This window comes from Podarcis filfolensis, assembly GCF_964270895.1.
Source record: "Podarcis filfolensis genome assembly, chromosome: 7".
NCBI classification, from domain to species: Eukaryota; Metazoa; Chordata; class Lepidosauria; order Squamata; family Lacertidae; genus Podarcis; species Podarcis filfolensis.
In genome coordinates, this window is record NC_139603.1 from 85,503,234 (window position 1) to 85,526,176 (window position 22,943).

General features: G+C 46.2%; 1 protein-coding gene across 1 annotated transcript in view; it reads right to left on the reverse strand.

Moving 5' to 3' along the window:
- The window catches only part of PTP4A3 (protein tyrosine phosphatase 4A3), a 107,865-nt gene extending 97,402 nt beyond the window's left edge, over positions 1-10,463 (reverse strand). The window contains exon 1 of the mRNA XM_083622366.1: positions 10,191-10,463. The gene's annotated coding sequence lies outside the window, so the exon portion shown is untranslated. The remainder of the gene's footprint in view (positions 1-10,190) is intronic.
- Positions 10,464-22,943: the final 12,480 nt, after the last annotated feature.

Sequence of the window (22,943 nt, forward strand, 5' to 3'; positions counted from 1 at the left end):
TCAACAGGTCCTTTGAGAGATTATTTTTCCGGAGGATTCTCAGAAAATATAACCTCTGCTGTGCTCTCTTCATCAGGTCTTTGCTGTTTTCTCCCCAGGTTAGGTCATCTCCCAACTCTTATTCCCAGAAATCGAAACACCGAGACCTGTTCCACGCATTTCCCTTCAATAATAACACACAAAGACATTCGACGGCAATGCTTTTTAAGAAAAGAAAAAGCACCCAACGGGCTCGTAGGAGGTGTACATGCCAGATTCTGCACCTAGGGCTTTAGCGGGTAACATGATTTCACCAAAATGTAGGAGAAACCGGAGAATGGAATGCAGTATTTGCAAAATTGGAAAGATTCTCACCTTTCACTTTAAAAAGGAACGCAAACCTTCCAAACCAGTATTTCCCAAAACCGAGTCTTCAGCCGTTTTCTGGACTACAGTTCCCATCATCCCAGACCACTTGTCCTGCTAGCTAGGGACGATGTGAGTTGTAGTCCCAAAACAGCTGGAGACCCAACTTTGGGAAACACTGTTCAAGACCAAGCATTAGGAACCTCCAGGTGCTAAGAAGGGCCATAGCTCAGTGGTAGGCTTATCTGCCCTGCAAGCAGAAGGTCAAAGGTTCGATCCCCAGCAGCTCCTAACAGAAATCCTCGAGAATCCTTGAACTAATGGTATAAAATAAGGCACACACACCCAAGCTCCTTAGGAAACGAAGCCTGATGAGGAACGGTTGAGGGAGCTGGGTATGTTTAGCCTGGAAAAGGAGACTGAGAGGAGATAGGATAGCCATCTTCAAATATCTCAAGGGCTGTCACATGGAAGAGATTGAACAAGCTTGTTTTCTCCTGCTCTGGAGGGTAGGACTCAAACTCATGGCTTCAAAGTTACAGCCATACCTCGGGATGAATACGCTTCAGCTTAAATGCTTTCGGGTTGCGCTCCTCAGCGACCTGGAAGTAATGGAGCGCGTTACTTCCGGGTTTCGCGACTCGCGCAGACGCTCAAAATGACTTCACGCGCGTGCGGGGAAGCAGGAAAACACAACCTGCGCACACGCATCTTGCGTTCACTTCAGGATGCAAACGGGGCTCCGGAACGGATCCCATTCGCATCCAGAGGTACCACTGTACGAGAAAGCAGATTCCGACTAAACATACAGGAAAAACTTTCTGACAGAAAGAGCTGTTTTGACAGTGGAACGGACTCCCTCAGGAGAGGGTGGACTTTCCTCCCTTGGAGATTTTTAAGCAGAGGTTGGATGGCCATCTGTCGTGGATGCTTTAGCTGAGATTCCTGCATTGCAGGGGGTTGGACTAGATGACCCTTGGGGTCCCTTCCAACTCTAGGATTCTATACTGCAGGGCTCAAAATCTCAGCATCCCTGGCTAGGCCTGATGGGAGATGGCGTTCAACAACACCTGCAGGACCACATGCTCCCTGCTCCCATCAGATGTCAAGGAAATAAACAACTACTGAAGGAAGGTGAGGACAGGTGACCCCACCTAGGCCCAAAGTCACCCCCCCTCAATAATCACCCCAGGCCTCAAACTGTCCAAAATTCCTTTTGTAAAGTTTTCCTCTGCTTTTATCACAATATGCTGCGCATAGGCAAAATGTTACCTTTAAAGGCTAATGAACAGACTCTGTCAATGCCAAGAATACTCAGGCCTGAGAACTGAATCTTATCTCATTCGGTTGCAACATCTTTGGACATGCTGAACCGCTTTCATTCCCCTTTTCCTGGGAAGGGCGCCAAGAGTCCAAAAGAGTCCCAAGACAGGGGAGCTTTCTGTACATGCTCAGGAAACTCATGGGGCAGGACTCCTGGAAAAGGAGGAGAAAGGGGAGGGAACTGGAAGGGGTATATACTCTGTGCACATGACTGTGAACCCGTGCATGCTTTTTGTGAGTTATCACACTTGCTCCTTCTACCAGTTCATGGATGGTAGAAATAAAGCTTTTTCTCCAAAACTATTCCTTGAGTGTCTGTTGACTCCCATTTTCCCTTTCCCGGGCGCAATATTTTTCCCATCCGAGGGCAAAGCCTCCTAAGGCCACACTACCTGACTTTTAGAAGACATCTGAAGGCAGCCCTGTTTAGGGAAGTGTTTAATGTTTGATGTTTGATCATAGTTTTTTAATGTTCTGTTGGAAGCCGCCCAGAGTGGCTGGGGAAAACCAGCGGCGTATAAATTATTATTATTATTGTTGTTGTTGTTGTTATTATTATTATTATTATTCCTGTTCTAGACTAGCTGTGAAGAACGTTTGACAGCATGCAAGAAATGTGTGCTAAGGACGAAAGAAGAATGGCAGATAAAATTAATGGACGATGCAGAATTAGACAAAATGACAGGAAGGATTCGAAACCTGCGGGACCAGAGATTTACAGAAGATTGGAAGAAGTATATGAACTATCTGAAGAGCAATTGTATTTTTTTTTTTTAAAAAAAGATATTGTCAGGGAACTGTCATCGGAAGAGCCGGAGGTGCAAGGGCTCCCAGAGGTTGGGAGAGACTTATCAGCGGAGGAGGGAACCAGCAGGGGGAGAGAAAGAGCTCCAAGGGAAAGTGAGTCGGAAGGATGGCTCAGAGACAATTCCAGCGAGAACAGTGGGGAGGTTTCAGGACCTCCTATAGGGACACCCACACCTCGCCGGAAACTGTCACGCAGAGAGTCCAGAAGACGCGTTTCCGTTAAGGAGCTTTTATGCTGGAAGAAATTCCGTAAACGCCCACTGTCGGATTCTGCCAGCGACTGACGGAGCCATGCTGATGGAGCTCCGTTACAGACAGGGGTTTGTGGACTTAGCCAAACCCTGAGGGACTAGAAACTTTACGCACAAGCAGCTCATCATCCCATCACAGATATTTATTGAGATTTTACAAAAACATAAGTTTACAAAATAGAAAAAAGTCACATAGAAAGAAAAAGATACAAAAAAGACATAGAAAAATACATAAAAGAAAAAAAGAGGAATAAAAATACAAAATACAAAAAACAAATAGGTAAAAAAGAATTAAAAAAACAAATCCATTTTTAGTAACTTTAAACTCATTAGCTTGTTTCCTTGGCCTCCTCATACCTCCCCTTTTTGTATTCCCATTTAAATAATCAAATCAGCAAATCCTTACCCTCTTTCATTTATCTTAACTCTATATCTTAACATATTATAACTCTATATTTTCATCCATTTATCAATTCATTTTTGCATATTCTTATTAACTTTGTTGCTAATGCCACTTATTTTCAGTCCAACATCATTTTAACATTCATTAATTTTACAGTGTTTCTGAAGGTAGTCTTTAAATTTCTTCCAGTCTTCTTCCACCAACTCTTCTCCCAGGTCTCGGATTCTGCCAGTCATTTCCGCCAATTCCATATAATCCATCACCTTCATCTGCCACTCTTCCAGGGTGGGTAACTCTTGTGTCTTCCAATACAGTGGTGCCTCGCAAGACGAAATTAATTCGTTCGGCAAGTTTTTTCTTCTTGCGAGTTTTTCGTCTTACGAAGCACGGTTTCCCATAGGAATGCATTGAAAATCAATTAATGCGTTCCTATGGAGACCGCCTTCAGACCAGGTCCGGGGACAGTGTGTCCCCGGACCTCTTCTGAAGGCTGGCGGGGGGGGGAGAAGGACTTTTCTCCCCACCGCCAGCCTTCAGAACAGCCTTCTGAAGGCTGGCAGTGGGAAGAAAAGCCCTTCTCCCGCCGCCAGCTTTCAGAAGAGTTCCCCCAGGGCTGCCTAGGCTGCGGATAGCAGCCTGCTGCCCCGCGTGAGGGGCGCTCTGCTTCAGAGCGCCCCTCGCGCGGGGCAGACATTCGCAGCTTGGGGAGCCCTGCAGGAGTTGCCCGCAGGGCTCTCCAAGCTGCGCATAGCAGCCTGCTGCCCCACACGAGGGGCGCTCTTAAGCAGGCTACTATCCGCAGCCTAGGCAGCCCTGGGGGAACTCTTCTGAAGGCTGGCGGCAGGAGAAGGGCTTTTCTTCCCACCGCCAGCCTTCAGAACAGCCTTCTGAATGTTGGCGGTGGGGAGGAAAACCTTCCTCCCACCGCAATTCTCAAGACAGGTCCGGGAACAGAGGAGAAGCGCTGCGCGCCTTCTCCTCTGTTCCCGGACCTGTCCTGAAGGCTTGCAGTGGGAGGAGGGCTTTCCTCCCCACCGCCAACATTCAGAATGCTGTTCTGAATGTTGGCGGTGGGGAGGAAAAACCCTCCTCCCACCGCAAGCCCCGGGAACAGAGGAGAAGCGCTGCGCGCCTTCTCCTCTGTTCCCGGACCTCCCACCGCAAGCCTTCAGGACAGGTCCCGGAACAGAGGAGAAGGCGCGCTGCGCTTCCCCGCTGTCCCCGGAGATTTCCCTATGGGCTTTCGTCTTGCGATGCAAGCCCATAGGGAAATTCGTCTTGCGAAGCCGCTAAAAAATCGGAAAACCCTTTCGTCTTGCGGGTTTTTCGTTTAGCGAGGCATTCGTCTTGCGGGGCACCACTGTACTTTGCAATAAGTATTCTTGCTGTTGTTGTTGCATACATAAAGAAAGTTCTATCCTTCTTTGGCACCAATTGGCCGACTATGCCCAGGAGAAAGGCCTCTGGTTTCTTCAGGAAGGTATATTTAAATACCTTTTTCATTTCATTATATATCATCTCCCAGAAAGCCTTAATCTTTGGGCACGTCCACCAAAGGTGAAAAAATGTACCTTCATTTTCTTTACATTTCCAACATTTATTATTGGGCAAATGATATATTTTTGCAAGCTTGACTGGTGTCATGTACCACCTGTAAATCATTTTCATAATATTCTCTCTTAAGGCATTACATGCCGTAAATTTCATACCGGTGGTCCACAACTGTTCCCAGTCAGCAAACATAATGTTGTGACCAATATCTTGTGCCCATTTGATCATAGCAGATTTGACCGCTTCATCCTGCGTATTCCATTTTAACAGCAAGTTATACATTCTTGAAAGTATCTTAGTTTTGGGATCTAACAGTTCTGTTTCCAATTTTGATTTTTCCACCTGGAAGCCAATTTTTTTATCCAAATTATAGGCCTCTCTTATTTGATAATAATGAAGCCAGTCTCGCACTTTATCTTTTAATTTCTCAAAACTCTGCAATTTCAATTTGTCTCCTTCTTGTTCCAATATTTCCCAATATTTCGGCCATTTGGCCTCCATACTGAGCTTTTTCTGAGCCTTCGCTTCCATTGGTGACAACCACCTTGGGGTTTTATTCTCCAGTAAATCTTTGTATCTTATCCAGACATTGAACAATGCTTTCCTGACAATATGGTTTTTAAATGCTTTATGTGCTTTAACCTTGTCGTACCACAAATATGCATGCCATCCAAAAACGTTGTTAAAACCTTCTAGGTCCAAAATGTCTGTGTTCTCAAGAAGCAGCCAGTCTTTCAACCAGCAGAATGCTGCTGATTCATAATAAAGCAATTGTAATCAACAAATTACACTAGCAGGACTACAAGAAGTTTTGTAAGGAGAAATATGTGAAATGTTACAAAATACATAATGAATAGAGACGTAAGTTATGAGATTTAAATGTAATAAGGAAAATAAGAAATGTATACTAAGAGATTAGATTGGAAAATTTTCAGACAGGATTGATGGAAGTCTAAAAAACTGTAAAGATGTAAAAGCATGTTTAATTACTGTTAAAAATGGTATGTTAAAAAACTATTAAATATATATATATATAAATGTGTGCTAAGGACTCATAAGTCAGAGCAGGCGACTAAATCAGACAAGGAGGAGAGACTAACAGTTCCTAGCCTTTTGCCACATTTACTAAAAGCATGTCAACTGTGCAACCCAAAATGCTTTCACTGTTATCTTGCGATGCTTGTGCATAAATCTCCCTCTGCACACCCAGCATCCAAATCAACCCCCTTCTCCAGTTTTGGTGACGTGGGCTTTTGGCGGGGGAATCTCTCTAGACAAACTAGGCTTGCATGGGAAAATTTCCTGATGCCCTAGAGAGTAATCCAACTTGGCGTGTTTGTTTTACTTCTATTTAGTAAACAAAGCTCAAAACTTTGCTGTGGCCAAGCTTGCCAGATATTGCAGGAGCAGCTGCTGGCACCCACTCATTGCTCCTAACGAAGTTATGAAATGGAAAACCTTGGACAGAAATATGAAAGCCCTGGAAAATTTCCTGCTCCAAATCTGGAGCTGGAGAATGGGCAGTGTTAGAAACTCAGGCATATAAGATCATTGCCAAATGGCACCTTAAACCTACATTATAGTCGCCACCACAGAAAGTGTGTTCACAACACATTAAACCAGCAAATAAAACGATCCAGAGAAAAACAAATTCAGGCTTCAAGGAGAGTATTTCAAGCCCATCTCTTAAGTGGCAATTGGCTTTCCCTGTATTTATTTGCCTACTTGATTTGTAGAACTTTTTTTTTTTTTTAAGATATTTATTGGAGTTTTACAAAAACATAAATTTAAAAGATCATATAAAAAGAAAGAAATACAGTAAAAGAAACATAGAAAAATACATAAAATAAAAAAAGAAGAATAAAAACAAATCCATTTTTGTAACCCTAACTCATTATCTTATTTCCTTGGCCTCCTCACACCTCCCCTTTTTGTATCCCCATTTAAATAATCAAATCAGCAAATCCTTACCCTCTTTCGTTTATCTTAACTCTATATCTTAACATATTATAACTCTATATTTTCATCCATTTTCAGTTCAATTTTGCATACTCTTGTTAACTTTGTTGCTAATGCCACTTATTTTCAATCCAACATCATTTTTAACATTCATTAATTTTACAGTGTTTCTGAAGATAGTCTTTAAATTTCTTCCAGTCTTCTTCCACCAACTCTTCTCCCTGGTCTCGGATTCTGCCAGTCATTTCCGCCAATTCTATATAGTCCATCACCTTCATCTGCCACTCTTCCAGGGTGGGTAGATCTTGTGTCTTCCAATACTTTGCAATGAGTATTCTTGCTGCTGTTGTTGCATACTACTTGATTTGTAGATCTGCCCCATAGCAAATGTCTTCTAGGAAGCCGGTGGGCTGTAGTGGTTAAGAGAGCCAGACTACGAACTGGGAGATCGGGGTTCAAACCCCCACTCCATTGCGAACCTCACTGGGTGACTCTGGAGTCAGTCGCAGCCTTTTAACCCGCCCTGCATGGTTGTTATAGGGATTAACTTGGGGGGGGGGGGCCGTGAACCATGTAGTCCCTGGAAATAAAGGTAGGATTTAAATGCAATGAATAAGCTCTTCTTCTGACCTGCTTAAGAAAGGCTGAGGTCTGGCACCTAAAGATCTCCACGTGGTCGCAAGTGGACCCGTGCCAGTCGCAAAACACACAAAGAATTCTTTGCAGTTTTTTTCTTTAAAATGAAATGACTCTATTACTAATACAGTGGTACTTCTGGATGCGAACGGGATCCGTTCCGGAGCCCCATTCGCATCCAGAAGCGAACGCAACCCGCAAACGCGATTCGCCACTTCTGCACATGACATAATTTTGAGCGTCTGCGCATGCGGCAAAACCCGGAAGTAACACGCCCCGTTACTTCTGGGTCGCCGCAGCGCGCAACCCAAAAAATACTTATGCCGAAGCTACTTCAACCCGAGGTATGACTGTACTAATTATTCACATGGCACACAGCCAGGGGTCAGCAAACTCTTTCAGCAGGGGGCCGGTCCACTGTCCCTCAGACCTTGGGGGACTATATTTTGAATTTATTTTTTAAAATGAACTAATTGCTATGCCCAACAAATAACCCAGTGTTTTAAATAAAAGCACACATTCTGCTCATGTAAAACCAGGCAGGCCCCACAAATAACCCAGAGTTGCATTTTAAATAAAAGGGCACATTCTACTCATGTAAAAACACAGATTCCTGGACCGTCCACAGGCCGGATTGAGAAGGCGACTGGGCCGGATCCCCAGGTCTTAGTTTGCCTACCCACTGTTAAAACTATTGAACTCACTCCCACATGAGGCAGGGCTGACCAGCAACCTCACTTAAGAGAAGGATCTGAAATATTTTCCTTGGCGCTGGAATTTGTTTTATTCTGGGTTGTTTTATTTGGCGCTGCCGTTATAAGACTGCTGAGATTTTTTTTTATTTGAAATGTAAAGCGATATAGAAATGAAATTAATAATAATCTTATAATAATACCCATTTATGGTGGGATGCGGGTGGCGCTGTGGGTTAAACCACAGAGCCTAGGGCTTGCGGATCAGAAGGTCGGCGGTTCGAATCCCCGCAATGGGGTGAGCTCCCATTGCTCGGTCCCTGCTCCTGCCAACCTAGCAGTTCGAAAGCACATCAAAGTGCAAGTAGATAAATAGGTACCACACCGGCGGGAAGGTAAACAGTGAGGGACAGCAATGCTCCCAAATGCCAGTTGCTGGAAACCACAGGAGGGCTCTTGGGTTCAAATCCTGCTTGCTTGCCACTGTGAGAACAGGATGCTGGCCTGGTCCAGCAGAGCTCTTCTTATGCTCTTAAACTAAAGTTTCCCCAATTGCTGCAAACATGAGCCAGACAGCTCGATCGGTGCATGGAGGACATGGAAAACGTCCATCTGTTTGGTGCTCAGTATGAACTGAACTGCCAACAAAGGTCTGTATAGTTAAAGCTATGGTTTTCCCAGTAGTGATGTATGGAAGTGAGAGCTGGACCATAAAGAAGGCTGATCGCCAAAGAATGGATGCTTTTGAATTATGGTGCTGGAGGAGACTCTTGAGAGAAGAGAAGATCAAACCTATCCATTCTGAAGGAAATCAGCCCTGAGCGCTCACTGAAAGGACAGATCCTGAAGCTGAGGCTCCAATACTTTGGCCACCTCATGAGAAGAGAAGATTCACTGGAAAAGACCCTGATGTTGGGAAAGATGGAGGGCGCAAGGAGAAGGGGACGGCAGAGGATGAGATGGTTGGACAGTGTTGTCGAAGCTACCAGCATGAGTTTGACCAAACTGCGGGAGGCAGTGGAAGACAGGAGTGCCTGGCGTGCTCTGGTCCATGGGGTCACGAAGAGTCGGACATGACTAAACAACAACAACATGAACTGAAATGGGCCTTCCCTATCCATGCGCAGCAACATCACGCATCCTGCACGCAGCGGGGTGGGGGGTGGGGGTGGAAAAGCAAAGAGGAACTCCAGATACCAGTTGGGTGCATCTCACGCCAACCCGTTGCCACATGGATGCCCGCCAACAACCCACATTCCAGGTGCTACAGGTTCGTAAAGCAGGCAAGCACTTAAAAGATGAGCTTTCTGCCCTCCAGAAAGTCCGCTGTCCCCAAAACCAGGTCCTTTGCATTGATGGAGAATCACACAGGTGGCGCAAGGCTGGTGCAATCCGGGATGAAGGGAAAGGAGCGCTTGGTGACAAAGACCTAGCATGCAAACTGGCTGTGGGTTGCATGGGCCCCAGTCACCCTCCCACCCTCTCCCCACAGCAGCGATTCTCTTTCAACCTTCACCTCACCCGATTGCGCACTCTGGAAAGCCAGTGGGGCGAAAGTGAAGGCGGAGGCCTGGGGTGGGGGGGGGGAGGATTATCTGCAGGATCGCCTGCTTCCACCCCCGCCCCCTGTTTCTTGAGTGCACCGCATGGCACAGGCGCGCGCCCTTCCTCCCTCACCCCGCCGCTCCTCTCCTGCACGTCAGAAACGCACACGAGCCATTTTTATTTTAAATTTTGCAAAATCTCCCCCGTCTCTCGCTTGCAGTTTTGCAGCCCCGCCCAACGCTTCCGCGGCGCACCCTCTTCCACGGCGGCGGCGCCTTCCTTTTCTTGCAACCATGCATGCCTTTCCTTTTCGGATTCTTGCAACCCGACCTGGGGAAATGCAACGCGGACAACGGGGCGTGCATTGCAACTGCAGACGGAGCCTCCTCTCCTCTTTGCACGTGCGCGCGAGGCGCCCTTTGCTGCACACAATGCCGTTGCCGGGCGGACAAGGCGCAAAAAAAAGCAGCGATGCGCGCGCGGCGCAGCAAACGATGCACAATGCAGCTGCACGGACTTATTGCAAAATAGATTGCAATAGATTGCAAAATGCATATGCGCTGCGAGGCCGTAAAATGCGGTGCAACGCTGATTTGCAAGGAAGGGGGGAGGGTAAAGGAGGGGAGACGCCCCACTGCCCCACCCCCCACCCATGCACACAGCCCAGCTTCCACTGACCTGATTTGCCCGCTGCTTTGCAAGCCAGCCGGCCGCCCCAGCAACAGCAACGCAGCCTCGCGGCTCCCGCATGCCAGACCCGGGGAAAAAGAGAGAGAGAGAGAGAGAGAGAGAGAAAGGGCGGCGTGTTGCGCGTGCGCGCGCCGGCCTCAGCGTTCCACGGCAGCGCGCGCCCGCCCGCGCAAGGGCGGGGGTGCGGCGTGGGAGGGAGAAACAGAGAGCCAGCCGGAGCCAATCAGCGCTCGCGAGCGCCCGCCCGCCCTCCTTTTCCGCGAAGGGACTGGAAAGGGGAGGGAGGCGGAGGAGCCAATCAGAAGTAAGACGAGGGGAGGGGCAACTGTGGGAAAAGGAGGGAGGGGGAGCCTCTCGCGCCTGCAGGCAGAAATCCAACAGGTGAGGCCAATCCCCACCACGTACACACGCAAAACCACACCAAAAATTGCACGCTCATTCTCTCCCTCCCTCCTAAAGCACTGAAGTCGCAGTGGGTGGAGGGGGGGGTTGACCTGTTGGACTTCTGCCTGGCATATTGCTGTTAAAATGGGAAAGCCCCTGATTGTTATTATTTATATGTAGGTAGCAACAAACGCACACTCCTCAAACACAGAAGAACATAAGTTTAAAGAAGGTTGGAAAACATTTATTGAATATATAGGAAATAATTGCCGACAGTTGAAAACTCTGGCAGCATTCAGATAAATTCAACAGTGTAAACAAGTTTTGATGGATGCAATAATGGAATACTGAATGGTATAGTTTCTTTTAAAATATGCAGGGATTTATGATATGTAAAATGATCCATGGAAAGAGAAGAAAGGAAGTCATTGATATCTTAAGGATGTAAAATGAGTATTTTAAGTTGCAAAACAGAAAAATTAAATTAAAAAAATATACAAAAAGAAGAAGACACAGTTGGTAGAGGCATCTCTTTTAACCTGTTGGGCTTCTGCCTGGCATATTGCTGTTAAAAAGGAAGTGTGAAAGCCCTTGATCTTTTTAAAAAATGTAGGTAGAAACAAACACACTTTGCTCAGGTACTGAAGACACAGTTGATGGAGGTGTCTCTGTGAACCTGTTGGACTTCTGCCTAGCATATTGCTGTTTAAAAATAAGCAGGAGAACGCCTGTTTTGTTTTGTCACAAGTAAGTAGCTGCAATGCAGGGGGTTCATCATGTTATCTATCACCCGTTAACAGATTTAAATGGGGTGAGCAAATATTCACAGGCAGTTTTTTCTTAATTCTATTTTTTTCTCCTCTCTCACACACAACTTTTTGCACGTGGCTTAAGACAGAAGAGATTAGGACTCACCTGTCTTCTGTCCCAAACCATGTTGTCCCAAGGACTGGGGTGATGGAGGAGGAGGAGGAGAATGATATGTTTGCAAGTATCTTGGGGTTGATGGTGATTTTGGGGGTAGCGTGAGGCTTCTAGGATTCCGGTGCCCTTATGTTGGGTCATCACCGGAACCAAGCCTTGGCAGGTAAAAGAGCAGCTAAAAGGGAAACGAAAAGGGGTAAAGCGTTATAATTTCCTAAATTATGCTTGAACGTGCATTTCCGATGCTAAGTGAATCGTCTCCATTGCAGGAGGGTCACTACTCTGGAGGGAGAGGCAATTTAAAAGCCGCCAAAGCTTGCCACTTCGGGGCAGAGGGTCCTTGTCTCAGCCTGCCGGTCTGCCTATAAATCACGCCGAGTATCTAAAGCCTGGAACAAAGAGCCCTAATAAAGCCATAAGAAACAAGAACAGGCCACCTCGCTGCTTAACTCCGTTCTGATTTACAAGACTGACTGTTCACGAGTCTGTTTACCGCACAGACTTTCATCTTTGGATTTTGCGGCATGGATTCTGACCCGGCTGCGCTGGCTTTCCGAAATGTTTCCGGGCTCGGTTCAAAGATGCCCAGCACCTCTTCCCCGTGACCTCGCCTGGATGCTTAGTTCGGCGTCAGAGGATCTCCTGCGAGACCCACCTCTGGCAGGGCTAAAAAAGAGAGGGCCTTTTCGGTGGTGGCTCCTGGACTGTGGAACACTCACCTAAGGTGCTAACATTACTATTTTTTCTGGAGCCAGTTCAAGACTTTCCTCTACTTCCAGTCCCAGGCATGTTGTCCTCCTTTCTTCTCCTTTTGCTAGATGGGTTCTGTTAATTCGTTGTTTTAATGGTGATCGTTCTGGTGTACTTGGGGAAGGTGGACTTAATGGTTGGAATTAGTGTGTGATTACTTTTGCAAGGGGACGCGGGTGGCGCTGTGGGTTAAACCACAGAGCCTGGGACTTGCCAATCACAAGGTTGGCAGTTCGAATCCCCACAACGGGGTGAGCTTCCGTTGCCCAGTCCCTGCTCCTGCCAACCTAGCAGTTCGAAAGCACACCAGTGCAAGTAGATAAATAGGTACCGCTCTGGCAGGAGGGTAAATGGCATTTCCGTGCATTGCTCTGATTCGCCAGAAGCGGCTTAGTCTTGCTGGCCACATGACCTGGAAGCTGTACGCCAGCTCCCTTGGCCAGTAAAGCAAGATGAGCGCCGCAACCCCAGAGTCGTCCGTGACTGGACCTAATGGTCAGGGGTCCCTTTACCTTTACCTTACTTTTGCAAGAAGCCTTGAGGCTTTTGTGGCATAAGATGATGAATGAAGCAGTAGTAATATTGATATAATACAAGTTCAGACAGCAATGTTTCGGTACTGGATCCCATTAATTTTGGTGGACTTGCTTCCAAGGAAACATGGACAGGGTTGGTTTCAAGTATGCTGAAGACTTGCTGCCCAATCCTATTCAGGCTTTATTTATTTACAGTGGTACTTTGGTTCTCGAACTCAGCCCTTTTGACTCCCGAAACGGTTCGAAAACCAAGGCCCGGCTTCCAATTGGCTGCAGGAGCTTCCTGCACCCAATTAGAAATCGCGTCGGACATTCAGCTTCCAAAAAACATGCGCAAACCGGAACACTCACTTCTGGATTTGCTGTGTTCGGGAGCCGATTTATTCGGGAGCCAAGCCGTTGAGAAACCAAGATACCACTGTATTTATTTTATGTATTAAATTTATAGAACCCTCAGAATCACAGAGCTGTTTACAGTCTGGAAACACAAAAATGCATTATAACCAGTGCTTTTTTCTGGGGGACGTTGAGGTACCCTAAATATTTTGTGAATCTTTGTACTTTTGTCCATTTAGTGTATTTATTTCCCCCGATTTGAACTATAAAGTGGTGATTTTCTTGAGTCAAAATGAGAGTACCCCTAAACATTTTTTAAGAAGAAGAAAAAAAGCACTGATTATAACAAACAAAACAATAACCCCGCGGAAACAGCAAACCTCCTCAGTTTAGTGCAACTTTATTCCCCAGTACTTAAGGATACGGTCTTGTCTTGAATGTAGCAGCAGTTATATACATGCAACCAAGGGAAGATGTGAGTGTGGAGCCCTGATTACCCAGCCAGCTGCCGCTGGATGATCTAATTTCGTCCTGGCTGGCCTTGCATTGTTGAAGTTCACTCATTTTTGCACCCGAGGCAGACAACAAGCAGCTAAACGGTTCCACTGCTTGAGTCTGGACAGGTGTGCTAGTCCCGTGGGTTACCCGAGAGGCGAGGTCCAAGTCCAGTTTGTGGTCAAAGGTGCAACGTGGAGGCAGTCTGTAGTGGCTAAAGCTGGGTGCAGGGCAGGGAGTCAGGTGAAGTCAGGGACAGGCATGCAAGCAGGGAGCCAAGGCGGGTCAGGGGCTCAGGCAGGAAAGCAGGACAGGGTGCAGGCAGGAACTAAGGTAATGTAAAGGTAAAGGGACCCCTGACCGTTAGGTCCAGCCGTGACCGACTCTGGGGTTGCGGCGCTCATCTCGCTTTATTGGCCGAGGGAGCCGGCGTACAGATTCCGGGTCATGTGGCCAGCAGGACTAAGCCGCTTCTGGCGAACCAGAGCAGCGCATGGAAACACTGTTTACCTTCCCGCTGGAGCGGTACCTATTTATCTACTTGCACTTTGACGTGCTTTCGAACTGCTAGGTTGGCAGGAGCTGGGACTGAACAACAGGTGCTCACCCCGTCACGGGGATTCGAACCGCCAACCTTCTGATCGGCAAGTCCTAGGCTCTGTGGTTTAACCCACAGTGCCACCCACGTCCCACAGGCAGGAACTAGCAACCAACAATGTTGCTCTTGGGACTGGGGCTGGCTGGCTTTTATCTGACCCGAGGCATAGGGCGGCCCTGGTCCACAGGTGACTCGCCTCTCCTGGCCTGGAGGCAAGCACTCCTTCTGCAGGAACTCTGCCTCTCTGCCCTGAGCCTCTGCAGCTCAGGAGAGGATGGAGGGTTACCGGACCCAGAGGCAACCTCAGCTTCCCCTGACGGGGCTGAGAATGGAGCACCTGCAGGCAATGGGTCCTCCATCCCCTCAGGAGCCAGAGCAGACTCAGCTGATGCCTGCACCTGAGGATCCAGCACAGGTGAGGACCCTTCAGGCTCAAGCCCCTGCCCCGGCTCAGGTGGTTCTGGAGGCGGGGAATCCTGTGCAGGCTGGGATCCCTCAGGTTTAGCATCCAAGTCTGAATCCCAGGCCATCACAACAGGGACTGGAACGATATGTTTTTGCTGTACATAGAAAACGTTAGTACATTAGTCCCCGCTGCCTCAGCCTTGTCTACACTGGCAGGCAGCAGAATGCAGAAGGACAAATCTTTGAGATCCTATATAGGCAGTCTTGCAACAGAGCTTCACTGGGACGATGCAGAGATATGAGATATAACTAGGGGAGAACAATCTGAACTAGAAATGGGTTGATTTGCAGTTACACCTCCTAGATATTCACCTGTTCGTGGTGCAGAGCAGGACCTACTCGGTGCTGGCACCTGCCGTGTGGAATGATCTTCTGGCAGAGATTAGGTGGCTGCGCAAATGGGATGATTCCTGCAGGAATCGAAAAATGTGCTTGTTTACTCGGATGTATTCCTGACCGATTCTGCTGCTATTTATTATGACCATTCTTATTTATTTTTATTCACAAACAGATAAGCGAAGCACCAAGCTGAAAGTAAGGGGGTGGGGGAGACAGCCATAAGGGCAGGAGGAATAAAATTGCAAGATAAAATGATCATCATTAAAAGCTTAAAAAAGAAAGAGCGGTATAAAATATATTCCATAGTGCAAAGCAAGGTGCATATCTGCACCAAACATCAAATAATCATGCAGGTTGCCAAATAAACTCACATTCAATGCAAATATGCATGAGATTGTTTGGTGGTGTAAATAACAAAGTTTCCCCAAGCAGAAGCAAAGTTGGAGGGGTCCATATCACCCCTGGCGATACATATTTTATGAGTCAGGGTCTCCCCCCTAAAAATGGCAATGACGATGACTTTTTAAAACCATAAAGGTAAAGGGGCCCCTGACAGTTAAGTCCAGTCGTGACTGACTCTGGGGTTGCGGTGCTCATCTCGCTTTATTGGCCGAGGAAGCCGGCGTACAGCTTCCAGGTCATGTGGCCAGCATGACTAAGCCGCTTCTAGAGAACCAGAGCAGTGCACGGAAACGCCGTTTACCTTCCCGCTGGAGCGGTACCTATTTATCTACTTGCACTTTGACGTGCTTTCTAACTGCTAGGTTGGCAGGAGCAGGGACCGAGCAAAGGGAGCTCACCCCGTCACAGGGATTCGAACCGCCAACCTTCTGATCGGCAAGCCCTAAGCTCTGTGGTTAACCCACAGCGCCACCCGCGTCCCTTTTAAAACCATAGATCTATTTAATAACAAAATGTGTCCTTCCCAGGGTTTTTTTGTTTTAGGGGGAACTCGCCAGAACACACTAGTTCTTCTACCCTTTGAGAGATCACTAGATGAGCAGCAATCACTAGATATAAAATTGATTGTTGGGAAGTAAGATCCATCAGCACCATCAAAAATAGATACCATAGCCTAGTGTCCAATGTAACCTGTTTGCTGATATTGACTTAGTTTCCCCTCCCCTTTCTTTCTGCTGTTCTGATTCGGTTTCGATAATTGGGTGTTACTGATTACATTACATTATATTTTATATGCACTCATCCATGGAATCAGCAGGTGCCACAGAAGTAAAAAGACACATATAATTCCACCAAATAAATAAATAAAATCCTGCCGCGTTGTGCTCCCAGACCTTGATTTGTGCTCGTTTTGCTGCCAAATAATCCTTGCCCTTAATGAAGAAAGCAGAGTGAAGGTGCCGCTGGTTTTCAATTATTATCAAATGGCTACTTTCTTTTTTTAAAAATAAAATAAATAAAGCTTAAAAGAATGGGGCAACAAAGAAAGAGAGTGCAGTTGCCTAGGCAACTACCGGTAGTTTGTTTAAGAAACCCAAGAATGCAGAACTGAATAAATGGATGCCTGCATATTTATAGTGAAATTCCACTTTGGAAAAATTATGTGGTACAAACAGCCAGTTTAAAAGAATTCGTGTCCTCTCTACCTATTAGGAACGCATCTCCAAGATGTTATTTTTAAGTATTCATTCCAGGAAAGCAAGGAGGGAGGGAGAAAAAGAAGAAGAAGAATTGGGAGAGGAAGTGTACCCACAGCAAATGTCAGCCTGATGAAATAAAGATGAGCTGAGCAACAGATTATAGATACGCAGCCCATCAGGACAGGAGCGAGCAGCTGTTGGACAACAAACCTTCAGGAATGGACTTTGCAGGCAAGGAGAGGGCACAAGAGAACAGCGCCGCCATCTTTGAGTTGAGGAAAGAGCTGCCGATTTGTCGGAAACCATTCCTTCTGTCCCCGATGCTCAGGATGTGAGTCTCGTTGCTTGTGTAACCAAAACAGCGCCATTCATACACAAACAGGGTGTAGGGAACATAATCTGCAGGTTCAGGGCAACCCTAAGGTTTGCCGAAGGGACACGGGTGGCGCTGTGGTCTAAACCACAGAGCCTAGGGCTTGCCGATAGGAAGGTCGGCGGTTCGAATCCCCGCGACGGGGTGAGCTCCCGTTGCTCGGTCCCTGCTCTTGCCGACCTAGCAGTTCGAAAGCACGTCAAAGTGCAAGTAGATAAATAGGTACCGCTCCAGCGGGAAGGTAGACGGCGTTTCCGTGCGCTGCTCTGGTTTCACCAGAAGCAGCTTAGCCATGCTGGCCACATGACCCGGAAAAAATATCTGCGGACAAACGCCGGCTCCCTTGACCAGTAAAGCGAGATGAGCACCGCAACCCCAGAGTCGTTCGCGACTGGACTTAACTGCCAGGAATCCTTTACCTTTACCTTTTTAAGGTTTGCCAAAGCACCAAAAAATTGCTTTAGGGAAAATCCTTAGCTGCAGAAACACTCTGTGCTGCAACGTTTTGTTGCAGATCACACACACACACACACACACACTTCACTAATTTGCATAGACCGTTCTGCTCTCTCTTCTCTTGCTGCAGCCTAAAGGATCTCCAAGAGAGAGATCCCTTCATCCAAAGGCAGCCCAAGGTGGAAAAAAAGATGGCAGTGGAAGAGATAACATTGGTAAGCGCTTACTGGGAGGTGAGGTTATAGTGGAAATGTGCCCAAGATTGGAAGCCCCGACGATGGCAATGGGACAGCATATTCTCCACAGACCCCTGAAGGAAGTAGGCCAGGGTCAGAGGGCACAGGGCAGGCCAAGGGATACACACAGCTCTGCCGTCCAGCCTCTCTCACCTGATCCCCACCCCTGAATTTGCCACCTGAGGCAGCTGCCTCATTTTGCCTAACGGCAGAGCCGGCCCTGGACAAATAAGAGATTCAGTTGTGCAGGACACAAGCAACTGCGAATGGGAGGAACTTTTGCTGACGCGGTTCATATGCTTCCAGATATTCGCCTTCGTGAGGGCAAGAAGCTTCCTTAAAATCTAAATGTGAGGTTTACTCAAGCACTGCACCGGATAAACAGGAATCCTTTGCGGGATAGGTTCAGGAAGACGCAGTGAGGTTTTCTTGCTTGCTTTAGCCAATGGGCACAGATTGCGACGATTGGGAAAGGAGAAACCACACCAAATGTGACTGGGGAAAAAGATTTGACCTCACTCTGCACCGTAATGTCATTCTGTCTTCTAGCCTGCGATTGAATTATCTTTTCTTTGTCTCCTCTTGAAAGTGCGCCTATCTAGTATTTCGCACAGTACAGTTGCATGATTGCAGGAGAGGTTTATTTCTTTGGTGGGTATTTCTGTTTCCCTCAAGATAAGGACAAGGCCAGAGTCCCGTCTATGCTCCCAGGCACTGGGTGTGCCATACAGCTTCTCACAGAGATCGAATTATCTTAAGCTTTGACCTGTGACAGCCTCAGAGACTTACCCTAATCTTCTTAGCTCCTTATGAAATGTGTGGCTCCTTACAGGGTTCTCCTTTCAGGGACAAGACCTGCTCCTCCCTTCACAATTAATGAGAAACAGGAAAATGGACTGATCCACACTGGAATAATTAATGCCACCCCCTACGACACAGGATTTTCCTCTCTCTCCCTCTCTCCCAAGACAAGGGTTCTGGTGGATGAACTTCTCTGAATCAGCTAATGTCATGTCCTTGTTTAGGTCCCTGGATTCATTCTATTCTGCCTTGGAATACTGTGTCCAGTTCTGGGCACCACGATTTAAGAAGGACGTTGACAGGCTGGAAGGTGTGCAGAGGAGGGAGACCAAGATGATCAAGCGTCTGGAAACCAAGCCTGATGAGGAACGGTTGAAGGAGCTGGGTGTGTTTAGCCTGGAAAAGAGGAGACTGAGATGAGATATGATGGTGTTGTTTAGTCCTTTAGTCGTGTCCGACTCTTCGTGACCCCATGGACCAGAGCACACCAGGCACTCCTGTCTTCCACCGCCTCCCGCAGTTTGGTCAAACTCATGCTGGTAGCTTCGACAACACTGTCCAACCATCTCATCCTCTGTCGTCCACTTCTCCTTGTGCCATCCATCTTTCCCAACATCAGGGTCTTTTCTAGAGAGTCTTCTCTTCTCATGAGGTGGCCAAAGTCTTGGAGCCTCAGCTTCAGGATCTGTCCTTCCAGTGAGCACTCAGGGCTGATTTACCTAAGAATGGATAGGTTTAATCAATCTTCTTGCAGTCCATGGGACTCTCAAGAGTCTCCTCCAGCACCAGAATTCAAAAGCATCAATTCTTCGGCGATCAGCCTTCTTTATGGTCCAGCTCTCACTTCCATACATCACTACTGGGAAAACCATAGGATAGCCCTCTTTAAATATCTGAAAGGCTTTCACATGGAAGAAGGAATAAGCTTGTTTTCTCCTGCTCTGGATGGTAGGACTTGAACCACTGCCTTCAAGTTGCAAGTAGGAGGTTCTGATGAAACACCAGGAAGAACTTTCTGACAGAGCTGTTCAGCAGTGGAACAGACTACCATGAGAGGTTGTGGATTCTCCTTCCTTGGAGACTTTTAAGCAGACGTTGGATGGCCATCTGTCAGGGATACTTTAGCCAGTGGCGTAATGTGGGGGGTGCAGGGGGGGCCGGCCGCACCGGGCGCAACATCTGGGGGGTAGGGTTAGGGGGCGCAAATCCACGGGTTAGGGGGCGCAAATTACTTGCCTTGCCCCGGGTGCTGACAACCCACCCTACGCCACTGACTTTATTATTATTTTTTTTTAAAAAAGATATTTATTGAAGTTTTACAAAAACATAAATTTAAAAAGGTCATATAAAAAGAAAGAAATACAAAAAAAAAACCATAGAAAAATACATAAAATAGAAAAAAGAAGAATAAAAACAAATCCATTTTTTTGTAACCCTAACTCATTATCTTATTTCCTTGGCCTCCTCACACCTCCCCTTTTTGTATCCCCATTTAAATAATCAAATCAGCAAACCCTTACCCTCTTTCGTTTATCTTAACTTTGTATCTTAACATATTATAACTCTATATTTTCATCCATTATCAATTCAATTTTGCATACTCTTGTTAACTTTGTTGCTAATGCCACTTATTTTCAGTCCAACATCATTTTAACATTCATTAATTTTACAGTGTTTCTGCAGATAGTCTTTAAATTTCTTCCAGTCTTCTTCCACCAGCTCTTCTCCCAGGTCTCGGATTCTGCCAGTCATTTCTGCCAATTCCATATAGTCCATCACCTCTACGTCACTGACTTTAGCTGAGATTCCTGCATTGCAGGGGGCTAGACTAGATTACCCTTGGGGTCCCTTCTAACTCTACAATTCTATGTTTCTACGATCCCACCCCAACCCCCTCTGATCAGAGAAGGACCACTGACATATAGCCCTTGGGTGAATGCAGCTCTCAGTCTGAGAAAGACGCCCCTGGCTAATACAACAACAAAACAACAACAACAACAACTTTTTATTTTTACCCCGCCTATCTGGCTGGGTTTCCCCAGCCACTCTGGGTGGCTCCCAACAGAATATTAAAAACACAATCAAACATTAAAAACTTCCCTAAACAGGGCTGCCTTCAGATGTCTTCTAAAAGTCTGGGCATAGTCGGCCAATTGGTGCCAAAGAAGGACAGAACTTTTTTTATGTATGCAACAACAGCAGCAAGAATACTGATTGCAAAGTATTGGAAGACACAAGAGTTACCCACCCTGGAAGAGTGGCAGATGAAGGTGATGGATTATATGGAACTGGCGGAAATGACTGGCAGAATCCGAGACCAGGGAGAAGAGTTGGTGGAAGAAGACTGGAAGAAATTTAAAGACTATCTGCAGTAACACTGTAAAATTAATGAATGTTAAAATGATGTTGGATTGAAAATAAGTGGCATTAGCAACAAAGTTAACAAGAGTATGCAAAATTGAATTGATAATGGATGAAAATATAGAGTTATAATATGTTAAGATACAAAGTTAAGATAAACGAAAGAGGGTAAGGGTTTGCTGATTTGATTATTTAAATGGGGATACAAAAAGGGGAGGTGTGAGGAGGCCAAGGAAATAAGATAATGAGTTAGGGTTACAAAAAAATGGATTTGTTTTTATTCTTCTTTTTTCTATTTTATGTATTTTTCTATGGTTTTTTTTTTGTATTTCTTTCTTTTTATATGACCTTTTTAAATTTATGTTTTTGTAAAACTTCAATAAATATCTTTTTTAAAAAAAAATAATAATAAAGTCAGTGGCGTAGGGTGGGTTGTCAGCACCCGGGGCAAGGCAAGTAATTTGCGCCCCCTAACCCGTGGATTTGCGCCCCCTAACCCTACCCCCCAGATGTTGCGCCCGGTGCGGCCGGCCCCCCCTGCACCCCCCACATTACGCCACTGGCTAAAGTAACGGATTTGTTTTTATTCTTCTTTTTCTTATTTTATGTATTTTTCTATGTTTTTTTATTGTATTTCTTTCTTTTTATATGATTTTTTAAATTTATGTTTTTGTAAAACTTCAATAAATATCTTTTAAAAATAAATAAAAGTCTGGTAGTTGTTTATTTCCTTGACATTTGATGGGAGGGTGTTTCACAGGGCGGGCGCCACCACCAAAAAGGCCTCTACCTGGTTCCTTGTGTAACCTCGCTTCTCGCAGGGAGGGAACCGCCAGAAGGGGCCTCAGCGCTGGACCTCAGTGTCCAGGCTGAACAATGGGCTAAATGGAAGTGGCAGCAGAAGAGGGAAATTTACTTAGGCAAAGGGTAAATTTACGCAGCAGTAAAGCGATGGAAGAGTTTCACCTGTCAAATGTATGGCATCCATATTGTGAGTGAAACTGAGCAGCAATGCATGCATTTGATTGCTTCCGCGGCACGATTTGCAGAAGCGACCCCCTCAAAGTATCTCTCTTACGGAATAACGCAATTTGGCTTTCCAGTTTACTGTGCGATAAAAGTCGGAGGGCGAAGAGAAGATTTTTACGAGGGCCTTAGGAAATCGCACCATCAATGCAGGATTTTCTGGGAACAGTTAGAACATGCCGTTAAAAAAGTTATGGCATAATAAAAAAAGTGACTTAGACGATCAAGCAGCCAAGAAGGAAAAAACTGCAGATCCTCGGAGCCAGAAAAGCCTGCCTGGAAAGCAGATGTGGTCTCCCGTTCTCAGGGCCACCAACTTTCAAATTACTATTATCATTTATTAAATTTGTATATCACCTTTTATCTATAGATCTCAAGGCAGTTCAAAGCATAAAAATGCAAGATGAAAAAACAAAATACAGAATAAAAACAAGAACGAAACAAAAAAATAATTAGTGCTCCCTCTACCCATTCCCACAAACATATTATTATTATTATTATTATTATTATTATTATTAATATATTACTGTTATTATTAAACATACACAAACCTGGAAGTGACAGAAAATGTCATTCAACATGTCGTGAAAAGGGGTGGGGGGTGGGGACAGGGTCTGGTATGGTTATATGCACCCCACTGATGTACTTGGGGGCCAGGAATGGAACCCCCATGCGAAATGGTTTTTGACTGTACTACACTGAAATGTTGAAATGTTTCTTTGCTTGTCTTCCCAGATAATATTGTGAGCCCGAGAACATGTGTTTCAGCAGCAGCATCCTATGTATGTCTAATTAGCAGAAGAAGAAGAAGAAGAGAAGAGTTTGGATTTGATATCCCGCCATTCACTCCCTTTAAGGAGTCTCAAAGCGGCTAACATTCTCCTTTCCCTTCCTCCCCCACAACAAACACTCTGTGAGGTGAGTGGGGCTGAGAGACTTCAGAGAAGTGTGACTACCCCAGGTCACCCAGCAGCTGCATGTGGAGGAGCGGAGACACGAACCCGGTTCCCCAGATTACGTGACTACCGCTCTTAACCACTACACCACACTGGCTCACACT